This window comes from Dioscorea cayenensis, unplaced genomic scaffold (assembly GCF_009730915.1).
Source record: "Dioscorea cayenensis subsp. rotundata cultivar TDr96_F1 unplaced genomic scaffold, TDr96_F1_v2_PseudoChromosome.rev07_lg8_w22 25.fasta BLBR01000687.1, whole genome shotgun sequence".
Classification (NCBI taxonomy): Eukaryota; Viridiplantae; Streptophyta; class Magnoliopsida; order Dioscoreales; family Dioscoreaceae; genus Dioscorea; species Dioscorea cayenensis.
Window position 1 is genome coordinate 12,093 of NW_024087078.1, and position 9,414 is coordinate 21,506.

A 9,414-nucleotide genomic window follows, 5' to 3' on the forward strand; every position below is an offset into this window, starting at 1 on the left:
GTTCACTCAAGCACTTATCACCGCTGGCTAACCCGCCATTGCATTGCTGGGCGGTCCCCTAACGCGCCTCACGATCGGGTGGCGCGCCGGTGTCACTCAGCGGATCGCCCGCCCATTAATTGAGGGGGCCTGTGGTCTGCTCAACCAGGGCGCGCGGGCGCGCTGTCCCGTCCCCTCGTGGTGTGCTCCCCGCCTGCGCAAGCGCCGCGATCCTCTCATGAACGTGCTCAGCGGGTCTTCGCGCCCGGTGCCGACCCGCAGTCGTACTCGCCGCCACCTCCCCTGGGTGACGCCCGGGCGCCGCGGGCAGTGGAGGCGGGCGCGCGCGCGCCGGGTGACAGCGGTCGGGCGCATGAGCTGTCCCTGGACCGGCTTTCTCTGACGGGCTCGACGCTGCGTCGCGCCTCGATCGCCGTGAGGGCGCCCTCCTTCGTCTCTCGTCCGCTCTACCGGGCGAGGGCCTCGCTTTGTGTTACCGATACCGCCTCGAACGGGAACACCGTGGCCCTCGGCCGATACCGCTAGATCACTCCGGTGGCACGGCCTGCCCGCGCCTCTTCCCGGCGGCATTGTTCCCCGCCCCCGCCCTCCGCCACGCCGGTTCGCCCCTGTTGAAACCTCAACGGCGCGTTCCCCTTTCACGACACGCGCCGTCGGGCACCGGAGCACTCTCGGATTCGAGCGTCCCACCTTGATGATTCGGTCGGGTGGCGCTGCTCCTCCGCCGTCCCCCGATCCGTACCGCGCCACCCGCGACGCTGGCCCCATCCCTCCGGGATTCAAGGAAAGACGCGCCATCGCGCGCCCCCGACGACGCCCCCGAACAGCAGACACCCGCCTCGCGTCCCGCCGCCTGCGCCGGCACGCGCTGCGGCCGCGACGGGCGTAGTCCTGAGGCGCCCGCCACCGTCACCGCTGATGGTGCTACCCGTTGATCCTCGCCAAAGAGTCACATGCTTGTCTCAAAGATTAAGCCATACATGTGCAAGTATGAACTAATTCAGATCGTGAAACCCAAATTTCTATTAAATTAGTTATAGTTTACGTTTGATGGTACCAAGCTACTCGGATAACCGTAGTAATTCTAGAGCCAATATGTGCAACAAAACCCGCACTTCCTAAGGGATGCATTTATTAGATAAAGGCCGACGCTGGCTCGCCCCCCTGGCTCGATGATTCATGATAACTCGACGGATCGCACGGCCCTCGCATGTCGGCGACGATCATTCAAATTTCTCTCTATCAACTTCGATGGTAGGATAGGGGCCTACCATGGTGGTGATTTCGGGGTGACGGAGAATTAGGGTTCGAACCGTGAGAGGGAGCCCGAGAAATGGCTAACACATCCAAGGAAGGCAGATAGCACAGAAATTACCGAATCCCGACACGGGAGGTAGTGACAATAAATAACAATACCGGCCCTTCTGATCCGTAATTGGAATGAGTACAATCTAAATCCCTTAACGAGCATCCATTGAGGGCAAGTCTCGGTGCCAGCCACCACGTAATTCTAGCTCAACAGCGATATTTGTTGTTGCAATTAAAAGCTCATAGCTCGGACCTTGGGCCGGGCCGGGTCGGTCGCCTCCCGGTGCTGCACTGCCGCCTCCTGCCTCCGTCTGCCGGGCGCACTGCGCCTCGGCCTTAATCGCCGGGTCGTGGCTCCTACGGCGCCATTTTTGAAGAAATTAGAGTGTTTCAGCAAGCCCACGCTCCGATACATTAGTCGTGATAACTATCAGTAGATTCCGGCCCTATTGTGTTGGCCTCTGGATCGGAGTAATGATTAAGAGGGACAACGGGCATTCAGATTTCATAGTCGCAGGTGAAATTCTTGGACGTGCTTATGAAAGATGAACCACTACGAAAGCATTTTGCCAAGGATGTTTTCTACTGATCAAGAATCCAAAGTTGGTGGATCTAAGATGATCTGACACCGCCCTAGTCTCAACTATAAACGATGCCGACTACCTAATCGATGCGGATGTTGCTTTTTAGGACTCCGCCAAGACCTTATGAGAAACCAAAGTCTTTTGGGTTCTTGGGGGTGTATGGTCGCAAGGTCGAAACTCAAAGGAATTGACGGAAGGGCACCACAAGGAGTGGGAGCCCCGCATGACTTAATTTGACCTCAACACGGGAAACTTACTCAGTCCGCACATAGCAAGGATTGACTGCTTAATTGTAGGGACCTTCCACTCGACCAAAGGGTTAGGTCTAAATCTAGGAAGAGATTTATCACTTGGAATCCCTAGAGCTCGTTGCCACTCTATGCGAGAGCGAGGTGTTGAGATTGTTCGATTTCTCCTCCTGGACATGTATAGAGTTAAGCATAGTTGACCTTAGATTTGGGACTATGTAATTAAGAATTTCCATGACTCACCATTGCATTGATTAGTAAGCATAATAGAGGGTTCTTGCACTTGAAACAATTATCATAGGTGAAGCATTATCCGAGTACCCCATCTTTATCGATTGCCTTGCCTCCTCCTTACTTTTGCTCTCTTACTTGTTGCTTTTAATTCCCGAGAATTGAATCATTATCACACTTATCATTGTTGATACTCCACATAGCTAAGAATCGAATTAAGTGTCTTTACTCCCTACTCCCTATGGATTCGACCCCGCTCACCCTGGATTATTACTTCGCAAGCCCGTGCACTTGCGGGATATAAGCAATGGGACCTTGTCAGAAGGAATAAGGTGCTTGACACGTCCGAATATGCGTATAAACCGCAAGTGCACGGGTGTCGAAGTAATAGTTACCCGGTGAGTTGGGTAGTCGAATCCATAGGGAACAGAAGTATTAGTAATAACCACTTATCAATTATCTAGTCGGAATCAATGAATATGATGAAGTGAACTAATTGCAAGCAAAGCAAACAAGTATGCAAGAAATAAAGTAGAAGAGTCTCAATCACTAAGGATGAGGTATTCGGGCAATAATCCCCCTAAGATCTTCCTTGAAGCTAAAGATTCACTAAATGCTCTAGAATCGAGTCTAATGAGTCGAGGTAGTCCAACGATAAACCAATCCTTGTCTCCAAGCAAAAGGCACTAGTCCCCTACAAGGTCCCGTGGAGAAATCAACCAATCTCAACACTTCACACCCTATATGACCGTAATATGCTATAAGGAAACCTAAGAGTGAAACCGATTCCTAAATGTAGATCCAACCCTAATTCCCGCGAAGGATCCTAACCCCCTACAAGGTCCCGGCGGAGAAATCGAGCAATCTCATGCCTCACACCAAATATGGTTGCAAAGAGAATATGGAATACGGAGATAGGAAACACTCAATCGAAGGAGAAAGGGGACAATCCTCCATCTCAAGGCTCACCCTCTCAACCCTCTTTAATCTTGGAAAATCTAACTCTAATGGAGACCTCTCACATCAAAGTATTAAATCATGCAATGTGAATCAACCACAAGGATTAACAACACTAGCAAGCAATTAAATCACAAGATTAAAACTCAAGACAACTCGGATTAACTAGAAGCATTAAGAGAATCAATCCAAAATATAAATCTTAGGGTTCACATGCCCAAATACCCACTAGGGTTTAGCCCTCCATGGGCCTAGTTACAAAAACAATAATGGATACAATGAAAAGCAATAAAACCCATAGAGAAGACCCCCTCGAATTCGTGTGGATTGGCCTTGATTGGTAGTTCTACGTCTTGAAGGGTTCCTCTCCGAAGCTAGGTCGCCAATGGCTCCCCCAAAATGCTATGACGTCGAAAGGAACCTATCAAAGTTGGTGAAGAACTCCCTCTCAATCGGCGAAGACCTTCTCCTCAAACCCCTAGCCGCTCTCTCTCAATGTCTATGCTCAAAGCTCCGCCAAAAAGTCCCTTTAGAATCGGCCAAAAGGTGTATTTATAGCCTCACATCGCGTCTGTCACGTGCCCCCACGTGCCCATGTGGATTTTCCACGCGCCCGCGTGGGCTGCAGGAATTATCTCGAACAGCAATTCTGCTACAGTACTTTTGCTATAGTGATTTCCACAAACGCGATGATAACCATTCTCCTCTTAAGGGCACACGATCATATGGTAGGCTATACGGCTTTTCCTTCATCAATGCGTCTTGAAAGGTCTTGAAATCTTTACAAAGAGGAGGAATGTGGAGACATGGCTGCCTTTGTGCCCTTCCATTAATAAATTGGCTTGCAAAACTATGGAAGTTGGCAAACATCTCCTCATACACAAACTCCTCTTGTGTCTTCCAACTTGATTTGTACAAGAACTCCCAATATTATGCCATGATAGCCTATCTTCGCTCCCTTTTGAATTCCCAATGCCTTCACAACCTATATGCATAAAAAGAACACCCAATACACGAAATGAGACATAAACTGTATAAAATATGATGCTCAATGTATGTAAAACATGCATAAAAACATGTTCACTCAAGCACTTATCAGGGCTCTTGGATCAAGCTCTGCTTTCTCCTTTCTTGGTCCGTCCAATGCCCCACCCAACCTTCCTTCACACCCTGCAAGCGCAATTGGTCGTCCGTGCTTGCCATCTCATATTCCTGGGTAAACTCTCTTTTGTTTCCTTCTTGGGTGATCTCAGACTGTGTTCTTTCGATTGAAGGCCTCCTTTACAGCAGTACGGTAAGTAGCATACTCTTTGTTTTGTCTTGTTCTTGTGTTGTAACGGCACCCTTCGTTTCCTTTGTTGTGCAGAAGGGATATCTATACGATACGAACTCTTTGGTTGGATTAGACAGGAAACTTCTATAAAAGATCTTTCCACTCATTCATCATACTATAAGTCGAAGTCACGGCATGGGGGGCTCAGAATAAGAACGAGAATCGCTGTCGTGGTGGTGCTACGAGATGGCGATTTCTCGTATAGAAGAAAAGATATCCGCAGACCTCTTGAGATGCGAACCGATCGACCGGTAGAGAAGAAAAGTGGTTCTTCTATCTATCGTTCAAGGGCAAGGGGAGAACATGTAGCGGCTTGCCTAGATCTCGTATTTCCCACGTAGCTCGTCGGTTAAACCAATGATTCTCTTCTCAAAGTAATAGAAAAAAGAGTTGATTTCCGGTACGGTATGTAGTGTAGTTCCGCGAGCTAGGAGCGCATCATCGGGGCAAGGCGAAAACGAACAGAAGATAGGGTCATCACTTCTTGTTTCTTTTGTTTGTTTGTGTCCAGTCCGTTGTCTGTCTTTGTTTTTAGGCTGATCTTATCCGGGGGCTGCTTGCTGTTCTGGGGCAGAAAATGACAGTTTATTTGCTGCTGATCTCACATCGAGAGCAGCTCCTTCTTGTTCAGGGTCGATCTTCCTCCGAATCGGTCAAGCGAAGCGGGAGGCTACCCTCGCCTCGACTCACCTCTCTCTCTAAAAAAAAACCGAAACTGAGGAGAGCTTCTGCTCTAGGATGAATATGTCCTGTATTCCCGGATTCATTCTCGTCCTGATCCACCAATTCTTTTTCGGAATCTACAAAAACATTCTAGGAGAGGGCTCGTCATGATCTTTGAGAAGATCACAAGGTGCTGAAGTGGCTGGAGGGGGGAGGGGGGGATCCGTAGGTTTTTGTGAAAGGTATGCTCTTCTCATGCATGTTATTGCGGATATGATAAGACTCTATTTTTTTTTTATGTTGATTCATTCACACTTCCATTCTTTGTAGAGGAAAACTAAATGCTTGCCGGCTGGGAGCTGTATGAGCGGTAACGTCCACGTACGGCTCCGTGAGAAGGTGGACGGAAATGGCCTTGTTGTACCTCACTCCCGTCTTCAATGGGGTCTGCTCTTTTTTTTTTGGGGGAGTATGCCAATATGATCTTAATGAGGTGCGGGGCTTTGCATCTGACATTCGTTGGGCTTCCCTCTGCGGGAGCCAGCGTCCCGGCCTTTTTGTGCAATAAACCCCTCCGGCCGAAGACTAGTGATAGGTGGTCCCGCGGAGCTTTCGGAGAAGGGTAGCCTAGTGTGTAAGCACAGCAATGAACCGCGGCGAACCCTCAGACGACCCATCTAAGATTAGGGGGGAGATCCTCAGTAGTGGTGACCCTTTGACTCTTCCACGGACTTATATTATACATGTACCGAATGCTCATACGGGAAAGTGAACTCCTGGGTCTGGAACCAGGGGGGTTGCTCCGAAAAATCCTTTCTTTCTCGTCCACTCTAGGGGGTGCGGACACACCTGCGCGGATTACAGGTGACGGTTACAAGAATGGCGGGGAAGTGAACAGTACCCGACGACATTCAGGGATGAATGTAGACCCATCGGGCAGGGATAATCATTCCGGTCCTGGGAGAGGTGGCGACACCAGTCTGAGCTGAGGGAAGCCCTATGAGTCACTGAAAGGACCGCAGGAGGCGCACCCTAAGCCCAGCTTCTCGGAGCTGCTATTGCGAAAGACCGCTGACCCTTACGACTATAAGCAAGAGGGGCTGGGCTGCTCGCCTTCATAGAAAGGCGACCGGGAGATGTTCGCCTTTTTTTTTATAGATATAGAATAGAAGGAGAAGGGCAGTCAAGGGGGGTTTGGAGATTCTTGAAAGAATGCATGGCTTCTTACTATTCCTATTCCGCTTTAACACAGAAGAAGATTGTTACAAGGTGCTGGAAGGAGGGTCGTGGCTTATAGAAGGAAGAGTAATTCCTGATTTTGAGAAAGTTGCAAAGGGGGATGGATGCGCGCAAAGACCCTCTCATAGAGAATAGGTCTCTTATGATCTAGCTTCGCCAAGACTTTAAAGCCTGCACCTCCTACCCGTGCCAATGTTGAAAATCTGGCAACTGGATAAGCCATCTGGATTGCCATCAATCCAAACGAAACGGATGGTGGGAATGAAAAAGGTTCCGAATTGACACAGGAGAGAAATCCTTAGTCAACTGCCTGACTCTGAAGCGCTTGGCGAACTCGGCTGAGCCAGTCCTAGATATTAGGGACTTCTGATAAGAAATCATCACTCCTCATCTTTTCAGACCAGTCTCATACAGGCCAGCTACGCGTTCGTCGGCTATGACGACGTCATCACCTAAAACTGCATATTGAGTGAAAATGACACCAGTTCTGCACACAAGGAGATGGTGTGACAGAGCGAACAGTGGCCAAGAGGAGTAATATCCCAACGGTTGCCCCGCCATAAAACACACTGATGAGAGCCTTTTCTTTACATTACAAAAGGAACATCAAATATGTTACATGCTAATGTGGAATTAACCACAGAAGAGGCAAAACTCCTATCAAACAAAGTTTGTAAGACCTCAAATAGAAATAACAGGGGCCACCTCTCAGTGGCTGCCTTAAGGTCAAAAGAAAAGCAAACCTTGCTGCCAACTAGTGAATCTAACGGTTTGGTTTGGTCAAAGGTTGTCTTATCAATCTTCTTGGCAAGACAAATAACTGTAGCCAATGAAAAGAAAGACAGATACACCTTGACCAATAGATCCGAACGTTCATTCTTTTTATAGATCTCCAATCTATGGAAAGGAGGGATGATTCGAGGATACCCAGACCTAGTTAAGGACACTGGGACAGGCAACAAGTCAGGTTTGAAGGGAACTCCTCCATAGGCCTTCTGAAGGCTGGAGGCGCACTGCTTTAAATACAAAGCTACATGCAACCACCCAGACCTCTTCCCTAACTTGTAGACTGACCGTGAAAAGAGGTAGGCGCCAATACAAAGCTCCTTTGTCAGACCATCAGTGACCAAGAGAAGCACCTTATTTAATTATTTTTTCTTAATTAAGTAGCCTCCCAAGATCCGAGAGTCTTCTAAGACACTCTGCCACCTGATAGGTGACACTTTCAACTGAAAAAGGAAGAGTCTTTTCATGGTTTTGGTATGTTAAAGCATCCAGGTGGTGGTGAAAGCACCACTCAATTACCTCCACCCCATGGTTGGGTAATTGGACCCATGATAAGTGACAAGATCCCCTTGCTTATATCCCGCAAGTGCACGGGTTTGTCGAAGTAATAATACCGGGTGAGCGGGGTCGAATCCACAGGGAGTAGGGAGTAAAGACACTTAATTCGATTCTTAGCTATGTGGAGTATCAACAATGATAAGTGTGATAATGATTCAATTCTCAAAAATTAAAAGCAACAAGTAAGAGATCAAAAGTAAGGAGGAGGAAAGCCAATCGATAAAGATGGGGTACTCGGATGATGCTTCACCTAGGATAATCGCTTCAACTGCAAGAACTCTCTATTATGCTTCCTAATCAATGCAATGGTGAGTCGTGCAAATCCTTACATACATAGTCCCAAATCTAAGGTCAACTATGCCTAACTCTATACATGTCCCGGAGGAGAAATCGAACAATCTCAACACCTCGCACTCGCATAGAGTTGCAATGAGCTCTAGGGATTCCAAGTGATAAATCTCTTCCAAGATTTAGACCTAACCCTTTGGTCCAGTGGAAGGTCCCTAGCCACAATTAAGCCCTAGATACTAAGATCACCTCAACGCTTCATTCCATTGCACGCGCAACTAGGTCCCCAGCGGAGGTTCATCTCCTTAGACCATTCACTCTATTATGGCCACAAAGAACTCGAGGAACGGAGGTAGAATCTATCACGTCGGAGGGAAAGGGGACGCTCCTATACCTCTCGACTCACCCTCTCAACCCCTCTCCAACCTAGCTTTTGTCTAACGCTCGTGGTGTGTCACTCACTCACAAGGTTACCAACAAGAGCTCTCAACCCTAATGTCACTCTAGGGGAAATGTTCATACAATCAAGCATTCAAGGTTGGAACTCATAATAAACATCAATTTATTGAAAGCATAATAAAGAAGTTCAATGAAACGAATACATCCTAGGGTTCACAATCACCCAAGTACCCACTAGGGGTTTAGCTCTCCATGGAGCTAAGTACAATCAAAAGAAATCGAATGTAAAAAGCAATGAATCCATAAAGAAACCCTCTCGATGGTCGTGTCGATGGTCTTGTGGAAAGTCCTCTACTAGTCGTCCAAGGATTCCTTCAGTCCGGGTATAGGATACGCCTCGATCGAAGCTCCCCTACCAACCTTCTTCCTAATGGAATCACGATGTCGGAGCCGTAGAACCTTTCCAAAACCTTGGCCAATACCCCTCGAAACCCTAGCCAAAGCCCTCTCGCAAGTTGGGGAAAAGATGGAGAAAAGAATACCAAAATCGGCGCTGAATCTTCTTTAAATAGGGCTGGAATAGGGCAACTCCACGGGTGTGGATGATACATGCGCCCGTGCGGAATTTCCACATGGATGTGGATAATTTCGACACACCCATGTGGATTCTTTGTTTCTCTGGTTTCTCGGCCGGCTGTGAACAGTGCAGCTATAATACTTGCTACATTGTTGCTACAATGCTATGCTACAGTCTTCGACCTAAATAACTTCCCAATTCCATACTTTCATCGGGTTAACGCAAACGGGGTGATTGCTTCCC

At 48.2% G+C, this 9,414-nt stretch overlaps 1 pseudogene; it reads right to left on the minus strand.

Moving 5' to 3' along the window:
- Positions 1 to 5,285: 5,285 nt before the first annotated feature.
- LOC120254882 lies at positions 5,286 to 7,681 on the minus strand (annotated as a pseudogene).
- Between the last annotated feature and the right edge of the window lie 1,733 nt (positions 7,682 to 9,414).